Below are 10,827 nucleotides of genomic sequence, written 5' to 3'. Positions count from 1 at the left end.
GACACATATAAGTAATACTCTAGCTCTGTACCTAGTTACACTGAAGACTTGCTATATTTGATATTTTTTTCTATCACTATAATTTGTACCTATTATTCAACATAATAACCGTTTTCATTTAGAACCTTGCATACACAGTTCATTTACTGATCTACTTTCCCATGTATAATTTAGTAGACTTCGTATTCAGACCTGACACATAAATCTAGTATATGATGGTTGTTGATACAGTTTGCCTAATTATTTATGATAGTAAATATGAATGTTTGCTATATTTAGAGTCAAAATAATTGTCATGTAAAGGTGTAAAATTGGACTTCAGCCATACTCTATATCAAAATCAAACATATTACACAAGTGCTAATTTCAAATATGACTTACACAGTTATTTAATGTATGTTTCTTAAAATCCTTGCTGAACAAAATACTAGAATTATTTCACTAGTGTCATACATTTTATTTGTCATTTGGGATGAGCACAAATTGAAGAATCTTCTCATAACACTATAGGCAGTTTATGGTGAAGTGAAATAACTTCTAAGCACATAATTGCATTTAAATTGCTGCAGCATGTTGCATGTAACCATATGGTGTACCTTAAGGATGGAAGGGATAGTTTTATTATTCAGAATGCGCGTATTCACGTTTTAATTTCTCAGATATGTGACAGTAAAAATTGCATACTTAGACTAGGTGTTCCAGGGCTGCCTAAACATTCAATGGAATCCAGAGGAAACACACATAAAAGGATTCCAACTGGTTTTGTCCCTACCCTACTCACCCCACAACCAGATAGTTTGGTCCTTTCAAATAAAGGTCCTTTTCGTACAAGTCTCTTATTAGTTAGTATAATCACATTCCAACTACTGAATAATATATTCTAGAACATATTGTTTCAGTAGACACTATTAAATCTGAATTAAAAGCTTGGTGATTGTAGTCGCATGTTTTGTACTGTCAACTAGTACCAATAATATTGTTTCATAGATCATTGACTTCTCGGTGTCAATTGGCTTATTTTTTAATTCCAACTGCATATATTTTTGCGACATAAATGGATTTCTTATCTAGTACTTTCTTCCACACTATCATTAGTGAGGCCTGCAATATATTTCCCATAAAGTCACTCTGAAGTGAATATATAAAACTACTGTATGCTATGTGTCAAGTGAGTTGCTGCTTGCAAACTTTAGAAAAAGAATAAATAAACATCGTTGCAGACCATAAAATACCACAAATGGAAATCAACAACTGTCCATCTTTAATGCTATACTAACCAATCATCTATACATTACGCCATTATAATTGGGATTTCAGAGTGGTACATAAGTAATTTTGCCATTACAAATTGAAAATTATCCTAAATATTGTACCAGTTCACCAGATCCGTAACTACGTTATGCATATACACAAGGAAAAGTCCGGAATACATAGAAAAGGACTTATCATGTTATCATTAAAAATTACAATAGTGAATTTAAGCCAAAGTACAGAATTCTCAAATAACGGTCAGATCGAATACTTAATATGCATCTAGGACACTAAATTGGGCATATATATATTGGGACTCAGGATAAGCCTGAATGTTCCCACATTCTTACTTTGAACTCCCGTTGGAGTTTTCCCTCATTATAGTGAAGTCGTATCTTTAAATGTACTAATATGTAATTGATTATTTTCTCATGGCTCACTATTATCAATACCGCCTAAATATAAACCTAGTGCTCTGAAACCTTGAAAATTTGTAACCATAATTAAAACAAAATTACAATTTGGAACATTTGTGTTAACACTACCACAACCACTACTACTACTACTACTACTACTACTACTACTAATACTAATAATAATAATAATAATAATAATAATAAATAATCATTCTGGCGAAAAACTGGACTGAAATGAGCTGAAACTAACTGATAAAGATTTTACAAACATTATGTAATATTTACGTTTCCACTGATGACTTTTCAATAAATATATTTTGAATAAAAAACAAAATCTGAGAGAGAAGAACTTGGTAGTACAAATTTTAAAGAAATTAACGAACATTTACATGGACTGAAAACATTAATCTCACACGGGTCTATCTTCAATTATAAACACTCAAACAGTTTAAGTCAAATTATAGCGTATCAAAGTTATAAAATAAACATTCGTCAAAATGAACTTCAGACATATATTTATTCCGCTCTACAGTGTTGTACTTTGCACTGGGTTACAGTTTGAAAGATAAAGAATTTTTACTTCACTGGTTATCTTGGATATCTTGGTTATTGAAATAATGAAGACGAACCCCCATCTTCCAACTTGTATATTTTAAGATGGATGGGAGTAATTTGGGTTATAGATTTTACAGGTTATCCTTACTTCAGATGTACACTTCCAAGAGACTGTTGTCACTACTTGACCACTTAATTCGTCGACCTCAAATGTAAATTGGAAAAAGTAAGCCAATAACTTTTAAAACTTTTTATGTACTTTAGTTACTGTCTTGCACTTTCAAAAGTTCATTTTACATCTTGTGGCAAACATTTATTTTACTTAGTTTAATAGCTGTTAAAATTATTGTACTTTGGACAAGGTCAAGCTATTTTGATCAACGGTCTGTCTTAGTAGTTCAGGAGTTTCGTAATTGCAACATGTCAATAAATATTAGTCACAGTACTTTAAAACTTCATGCAGGGGTCCAACAATCTTTCAACTGCGATTGTTGCCAATGCAAAGAACTTCACCTTATGCATAGCCCGTTCCCAGGAATACATAATAACTGAAGAGCTGAATCGTTACAGACAGAAGCAAATAAATCAACTCTAATATGAATCGTACAAACAAGTATTTTGTACCTCCACACAAATGATACTTGTTTAAAAGGGTGAATACAAAAATACCTTGCAGTTATCAATGCCAAACAAAATTTCTTCACAAAGACATAACTTTAAGATTCCATGCATAATCGAAACATTTAAATATAATTGCTTTTAATCATACTTGTTAGTGATAAATAAGATCCAATAATTGAAATTGAATGCAAATAAATAAATGGAAAACCGCAAACCTCATCTACCGGTTAATAAAATAATGTTCTAACATAACTTTAAACTTTATTTTATTTCATAAACAGCAATGGTGAAAACATGCACTCCGTTATTAAAATTCCAATACTGTATTTTATTTTCCTATGACAGTATGTGTTCCCTCGCCATCAAGGGGACCCCAGTTAAACTAAAGACCAATACAAACAATTTTCCTATGGTTAAGTGCTCTTAATGTATAAACCACTTATGGTACGCTTTGAATTCAGGGTCACTCGAAGATTGGGAAATTATAAAAGGAACCTTATGCACCTTGCTTGTGGACAAACAATGTTTTAAGTGCCTTTGGTAGATGGTGCATTATGAACACAGATGGAAAATGACTATTTTACCACTCCAATGCATATGGGTGTGGAAAAATGAAAACAATATGGTAATCTTATATGTCCTAAATAATCTACACTTGAATGGTATTGTCGGTCTCGTTTAGTCAATGTATAGGTTATCACTAGCAATGCTTGATTTACGGATTCCTTGTAAAGTAATAATCAGCTTTCATTCTAGTCAATGTTGCATAAGAAACCGACCGTCTTTCTATAATGCTCTTGATTGGGAAAACCATGGAATTTTGGATTTAGTATCTTTAGAAGGCGCCATCCAACTTCTCTTTAGCAGGCTACGTCAGAATGTAACTTGTATAAGCAATATGGAGTACTGGGTCAAGTAGTTAAACATGCTCTCAGGAGACTGGAGCACTAGCCTGGAAATAGATGTTACGCTGTACATTAATTTAACATATCTGTATAATATTCACTTAAAATGTGTAGATATTATTATCACATTTATTTAACCGTCACCAACAGTTATTAAACAATAGTGCACAGAGTCCAATGAAAATATTTCAAAGTTATTACTTGTATCGGAAAATAAGAAAAAAAATACTCATAAATAAATTCAGTAAGAAAATCGGTAGCTATGGTACAGAAGTCCTGGGAACAGTCATTTACAAAGCATTTTCCTTTAACTGATCACTCACACATAAGTATCTACTCCATGCTATGCGATCATGCCTTTTAGCACAACATTAGAAATTGTCTGTGTTAGCAGTGGCAACAAAGCATAAACACATTATACAAAATGGGGTCCATACCATTTGGAATCTTGTGACCTTTGTTCCGACAATTTGACCACTTCACAAAATCATCAGCACTTTTCACTGTATCAGCCTTGGCGATGTGAGAAAATTTTCATTGTTCTAAATTACCTCAAGCTTTAACTATGCGTGAAGTAAGAATAACGAATTAATCAATATCTGCAATTTGTTTTCTAAATAGTTTAATCACTACAAATGTAACTGGAGATATCTGATCTAGCAGATAAAGCTAAGGATTTAAAGGCTGTGATAAATGACTAAATGGAAATTATTGACGATAACATAGTTGCAGCATATCAATAATAGAGACATGCGACATCATTTAATGCATGTGATCAAATACGTGTTGGAAGCTTTAATCACAACAATGAGAAACAGTTTATATGTATGACTAGAAATAATACACTAGACTGAAGAGCTGTACTAAAGTGGACTACATGTACAGTATTTCAAAATGTTGCATTTGCAGTATATCACTTTTAGTCCACGAAGAACTACGACAGGGGATTTTAAACAAAATCTACATACTTCACATTTAATCTTTGTAATAACCTAATATAAGCTAAATTTTAGCAATATAGCAATGTATGTTACATGCATATGCTGCAAGCATTTAGTTGTGTATAATGTGAAGTAATAGTGCATCAGTTATTACCATATTTTAATTGATGTCAATTCAATTAAAGGAAACATGTTTGGGAAAGACAACTACTAATAAGCAAGCACGACAGAACATATTTTGGTTACTTCCCCTGTTTTGCAAACAAAGAATGCCCGAGAGGGGTCAGCTACGGCAGAAACTACTGAAATAATTGACATAAACAAGATATTTGATTTATATCCTAACATCGCTACAAACGGAAATACGTTGATACAGCATGGATGCCAGCGACGGTATCATGCAATTGGAGAAACGTTGGTTCGATATGCAAGTTTTAAGTCACAAAATTCGATAAGCTGAGTCAAATGTTAATGTCTAAAGAATATGAACGTTAAAGCATGCCCAGTAATTTTTAAAATCAAAGCTTTCACTTGAGTGTTGGTTTCTGTTAATATTGTCGTTCGTTATTTATTGACATCATAGATTAAGCATATATTTGTAACGAATGGAACTATGTAATGATGAAAGCAACATATCATATCACTATAAAACAGTTTCATAAAAATCAAGTAATTAAACTTGACAATAATGGCATAGTTCATATGTCACATAACTGTTCACTAGTTCAAGATTATATTTGATCTGCTTGTGAAAGTTAGAAAGGTTGCACTGAACATTTATATGTGAGTGTGGTATTATTTATTATACATCAATACGAATGGTTATTTGTCTTTCTCCTATTCCATGGATATAAAATATGACTTTCTTAACGCAATACCTCACACTAAAAGTGCAAAACATCCATTGTAATTTTTTTCCAAATATTTATAAAGTGTGCACACAATTGACATATGCCAAGATTATAAACATAATGATTTAGTTTGTCACTGAGATATATAAAACATTGTGCAATTAAATCAATAGAAAGGTAGCAGAGGATTTTGACTTTACAAATACATCAAAATCAAGCCAGATTGCCAATGTGACTGCATAATGATGTCGGCTGAAGTACAACAGCAGTTCTGGAAGGTATCAAGGAAACATCATATAACAAAACACGAAGAATTTGTGTTTGTAAAATAACATTATTTATGTAAATTAGAATATGTAAGCTACAGATATCTAACCGATGAATTTTAATTTAAATGCTTTTAAAATATTTTAAGCATTTATCATACATTTGATAACAAAAATAATTATGATAATACAACCAATACTATGAACGAATATTAATAGAGAAAAATACCCTCGACTCTTTCACCAGTTTCCTCAGGACTGGCCTGCTCAGTTTCCGGTTGATGTTTTTTAAGTGTGTCAACGATCCATTGTAACTAAACAAAAAAAGACGTTTTTTACCATTTAATTCAGGAAAATATATTTTCACCCTGCTATTGTAATAAATTTCTATTTTTGTGTGTTAATAGTGTGTGTGAGTAATTCTTTTCATTTTTTGTTTTTGTCTGCAAATTATTTAAGATTTGTGATCTGGGTGGAAGTCCGATATATTTGAAATATAAATAGACATACACATTCCAGGAAATATAAATACTACAATAACAAAACTCTGGAGTTTCCAAAACACTTGTATAAAAGTCAATTATATTTGAAACCTTCCATGACTCCGTTGTCATCAACATATACTTCTCCCCGTGTGTTTGAAAACTGCTGACAAGATAATCCAAATTTAGGGCTGAAATATGTTTCTTTGATAATATTTACCTAATTGCATGTGTTAGAAGGTGTGCCGTTTTACATGACTTTGTATGTGAGCCTAATGGACACAAGTGGGACTCATATTAACTTTATTGATATTTGAGGTCCTTGAAATTAACCCGATGAATTATTGGGAAGACCTGCTTATGTAAATATGAAGGTACACATCTTGTAGGTTCAGCTATACCTTAAATTCTTGAGGGTTTTCAGTATATATGTGGGTATTACTTGCTAATCACTTGCTATGGGGAATAGCACACTTGTTGAGAAAAACGATTTTGCTCTCTTATGAATAAAATGATTGAGCAGCAGAGATATTAATCGCTGCCAAATAACCTGACTGGATTGTATTTATCAATGAATTATAAAAGGTGTGACGTGAAGTCTTAAGGAAATGAGTGATCAATTCTGCACACATTCGACGACATCCACTTGAGAATCAATGAAGCCTACAAAAACGAACGGACATTCAAATATGAATTAAATGATATATCTGCTTTCTTTGAAACATTTAACATACCACGAACAAACACTAGTTGGCAGTCTTAGCATTTTTAAATATTATCAACATCCCTATACATCTACATGTTTCACCGAGAACTGTTAACACAGCAGTTATTGAATCACACGCACATAAACTGTTTTTCTATAAAATCTATTGTACAGTGCATTATAGTTTAAATTTTGACGTGTGTGTGATTTGGGTTTTTAACATACCGTGAACATTGTTTTAGTCATATCGCTACGATGTCTTCCGTGTGGCAGTTTATATTGATGGCTAGACATGTATCATGATGAACCACCCAGTCACATGATCCAGACACCAGGCCGACTGGTCATACCATTCAGCTCGTAATGCTGAGGGCCTAGCGAGGCAGCTGTTAGTACCGTTTTATAAATATTTGGTTTGATTCTCCTGGGGTTCGAACATGCGACCTCCCGCAGTCGAGGCCTTTAATTTTATATAGTTTGTGATAATCTCAGTAGTTCAGCTGGCGTTTGAAGGTAACCAGAGCGGCGCTTGTGTTCATATTTGCACTCTTTGAGAATAAACGTGACTGTTATTCAAACTACCCAAAAGATCTTGTTACATTTTCCTAAGCATATACAATGATATATGTGCACCTGTATTATTGTACGTACGTTGAAAAAATACAACAGCAACTCAACGTATCAAATGTTGGTTTCCCGGAAGGTAGATGAGAAACTTTCTTCACGGCATGGTTTTACACCTGACCCAAAATAGTGCTGGTTTTGTCAATCTAGTTATCAAATCCATCATGAGGGATAGGCATTTTGTTTCGTTTTGGGTGACACAAGATCGTTACGTGTGTGTGCAAAAAGCGATGCAAAGCTGAAAATAGCAGACTTCGCTATTCAACGAAATTTTAAAAAATGATTGTTTGAATATATTATTTACATTGGGGATATAGATCGACATTCATGTATTGCCATGATGCCGCGAGGAGTTGTTATATCGACGTACGTCATTTACTTCACATACGGTGCTTGCAGGAATTCTGAAATATAGTTTTACGGAGTAATGCTTTCTTTACACTTGACATAGACTGAATAAGAGCTGCATTTTCGCAGATGACCATACAATCTTAATCACGCCTTTACATTATTCTACCTACCAAGATAGTCATGTCTAATTATTTATACATGAAGTAAAATAATACCTTTAAGACACAATGCTGCTGCTCAGAAATTTGACAATATTCTTTAACAATACTCCTTAAACATTCTCATTCAAGGCAATGATGATTAATAAACTATGTTCTTCATCATACATATTTTTGGCTTACGTTACTTTAAATAGGTTGGGGCCTCGAGTAGCAGAGTGGTCTAAAGCGCTCTCCGTTATGAATCACTGCCATCTCACCTCTGCGTAGGTTTGAGTCTAGGGTTCGGCCAATGTGAGTATGTGAGAAAGCCTGCCAGTAGCTTCTCGTGGGTCGGTGGTTATTTCCGGGGTTTTCCCGGGTTTTCCCTCCACCATTAATACTGGCCGCCATGCATAGCCTACCGTTTGCTGAAAAATAGCGTTAAACCCCACTACAACAAGAACAACAACATCGTTCACTTTCATAACCTACAATTAGTGCACTTTGCCTACGCTAATAAATCTGATGTATGTTTCCACAGCAGTATTCAGATTACATAACACATCACCCTGACTGTTGTCATCCAGCTTAGTAATCTGTGAAATGGTGGCTGTTCATCTCTGAAAACCATAACCGATAAATGTATGTATATCAGTCAGTTGTATAAACTAACTGCCGATAGGTTCGCATACGATTTAAGCAGGATTGTTTATACACATTAAAGGTTACATGCGTATATCATAACAGAGTTAAGGGAATAAAAAAAAATCTTCTTTCCAACTATCACATGTAATGGCAGGTTAGGAATATAAATGCCTGTCTCACGATATGACAGATTAAATGAGGCAGCAATACAATTGGAGTATGACTTGTGAGATGTCCTGTTGAGAATATGATTATATCTCTTATAAGTGTCTGTCAGCAAGGGTCTCCTCAGTGGGACTGAGGCGTTGCTTATCTTGCTCACATACAAGTAGGGTGACAGGTCAAGGAAGAGCAAATAGATATGTTGCAAATGGATAGCTCATTCCGTCCATGCTTGTTACTCTTTCCTGTCCATACAAATGAGAAGTTAAAACTCCCAATCTGTAATATGTCTGATTACGCAAATTGCTCCAGTGATTGTGAGTTTTGAAGAAGAGTTGGATTTAAGGTAGATGGATTTATCATCGTGAGTGGAAATGCCTGTTGATCTGCAGATATTGAATTTGTCCTTTTAAGCAGTACAAGATGTTACGGACTGGACAAGACTATGATTGTTTGATATAAAGATCAGTTGTCTTGGTTACGATGTCAGCAAATACAGAAATTGTATAGGTGATGAATGATGTAGCAGCAGGACAAAAACAACTGAAAGCAGAATTCAGAAGTTTTCCTAAACTGATACGCATAGGACAGAGTCTTTCCTGTACGCTTGGAAAAGGAAGTGGGTAATAAATGTATGCCTTCAAAGTTATGGGTATGGGTAACAAAGAATCCTCTTGGGATTCAAACAACGAATGGTGTGGAGAAACAGTAATCGTATATGATAAACGATGGTATGTAGCTGTTCATATTATGAAGTGTTATTGTCTGATAGTTGACAGTGTCTTTGATAATCAGACAATATCTGATATATGCAACAATTGTCTAACGAAATGTAAATAGATAAAGCCAGTACTGATATATGATACAGCTATGACCAGTCATGTTAATATCCGGTTTATGATTCATGGTGCCTTCACAGGTCAGTACCCAGGGACATTGATCTTGTCATCTGATGCAGTTTCACTGTTTCATGAGGGGACTGGGATTGGAAGTGATGCAACCAATATCTGGATATATTCTGCATCTTTGGTCTAGGAATGAGTATGCTGTGGATAATTCACTGTAAGCAGTCTTGGTGTCATTGAAATTAATAAAGACAGTACTTGAACTGGATTGCATGAGGTACTAGAGCAGCTGACATCCCATTTCCAGTATTGGCTATCAAAGGAGAGGTCACCTTACCCAGTTGAGTAATTGCCCATCTCCGTTGGATATAACATACAATACAACTAAAATCTTAAGGTAAGAATACACACCTTTACAATATTTGGTGACATTATTTACTATAAATCTAACAAAATTTCGTGCTACGTCATCCTAAGATTCTTAAATGAATTAAATTAAACAACATCTGCCTCATTGGCTGGAAGTGATATATACACACAAAATATGTTCCACTGTCAGTGGACACCCTGACATGGCTGATTGACCTGTATGTATACGTGTGTTTAATAAAGCTTTGTATGGTCATAATATACCTCTCATGAAGATAATGCTAACAGTTGCTATTTCATTAAAGTTCTATCATTTAAATATGCAAGCGTTATATAGGTTTCTTTCCCATTAAGGCTATTTTTAGTAAATGCATTTCTATGTTGTTTTAATCACGCAAAAGTGAAAACTAATAGAGAAGGAGCAATCTCAATTTATTTTGATACCATAAACAATCTTTGTGAAAAGCGATAAAATATAAGTGGAAATTGTCTGAAAATGGACTTAAAACTGAAAGTAAACGAAATACGACTTTAATATAAAGACAGATTTTGGTAGTCTTTGATGATACAAAACATATGTTACATATGTTTCTTTCTGTACAGACATATAAAACAGAAGTTCAAAGATATAAAATCCTTCTCGCAAATGTTTGTTGCACATAAACTGCAATTGTTAAGAATGTAGAAGATTTCTCGA

At 33.8% G+C, this 10,827-nt stretch overlaps 1 long non-coding RNA gene across 1 annotated transcript; it reads right to left on the bottom strand.

Annotated features, from left to right (window-relative positions):
* Window positions 1-3,092: 3,092 nt before the first annotated feature.
* Window positions 3,093-6,142, bottom strand: LOC149771772 (uncharacterized). The gene is made up of 2 exons (XR_016418157.1): window positions 6,036-6,142; window positions 3,093-3,795 (listed from the first exon to the last, which is right to left on the bottom strand). It is a non-coding gene; the product is annotated as an uncharacterized LOC149771772 (long non-coding RNA).
* Window positions 6,143-10,827: the final 4,685 nt, after the last annotated feature.

The sequence above is a fragment of the Sinohyriopsis cumingii genome, unplaced genomic scaffold (assembly GCF_028554795.1).
Source record: "Sinohyriopsis cumingii isolate HCF-2022 unplaced genomic scaffold, ASM2855479v2 utg001660l, whole genome shotgun sequence".
Lineage (NCBI taxonomy): Eukaryota > Metazoa > Mollusca > Bivalvia > Unionida > Unionidae > Sinohyriopsis > Sinohyriopsis cumingii.
This window is presented reverse-complemented; position numbering and strand designations above follow the sequence as displayed.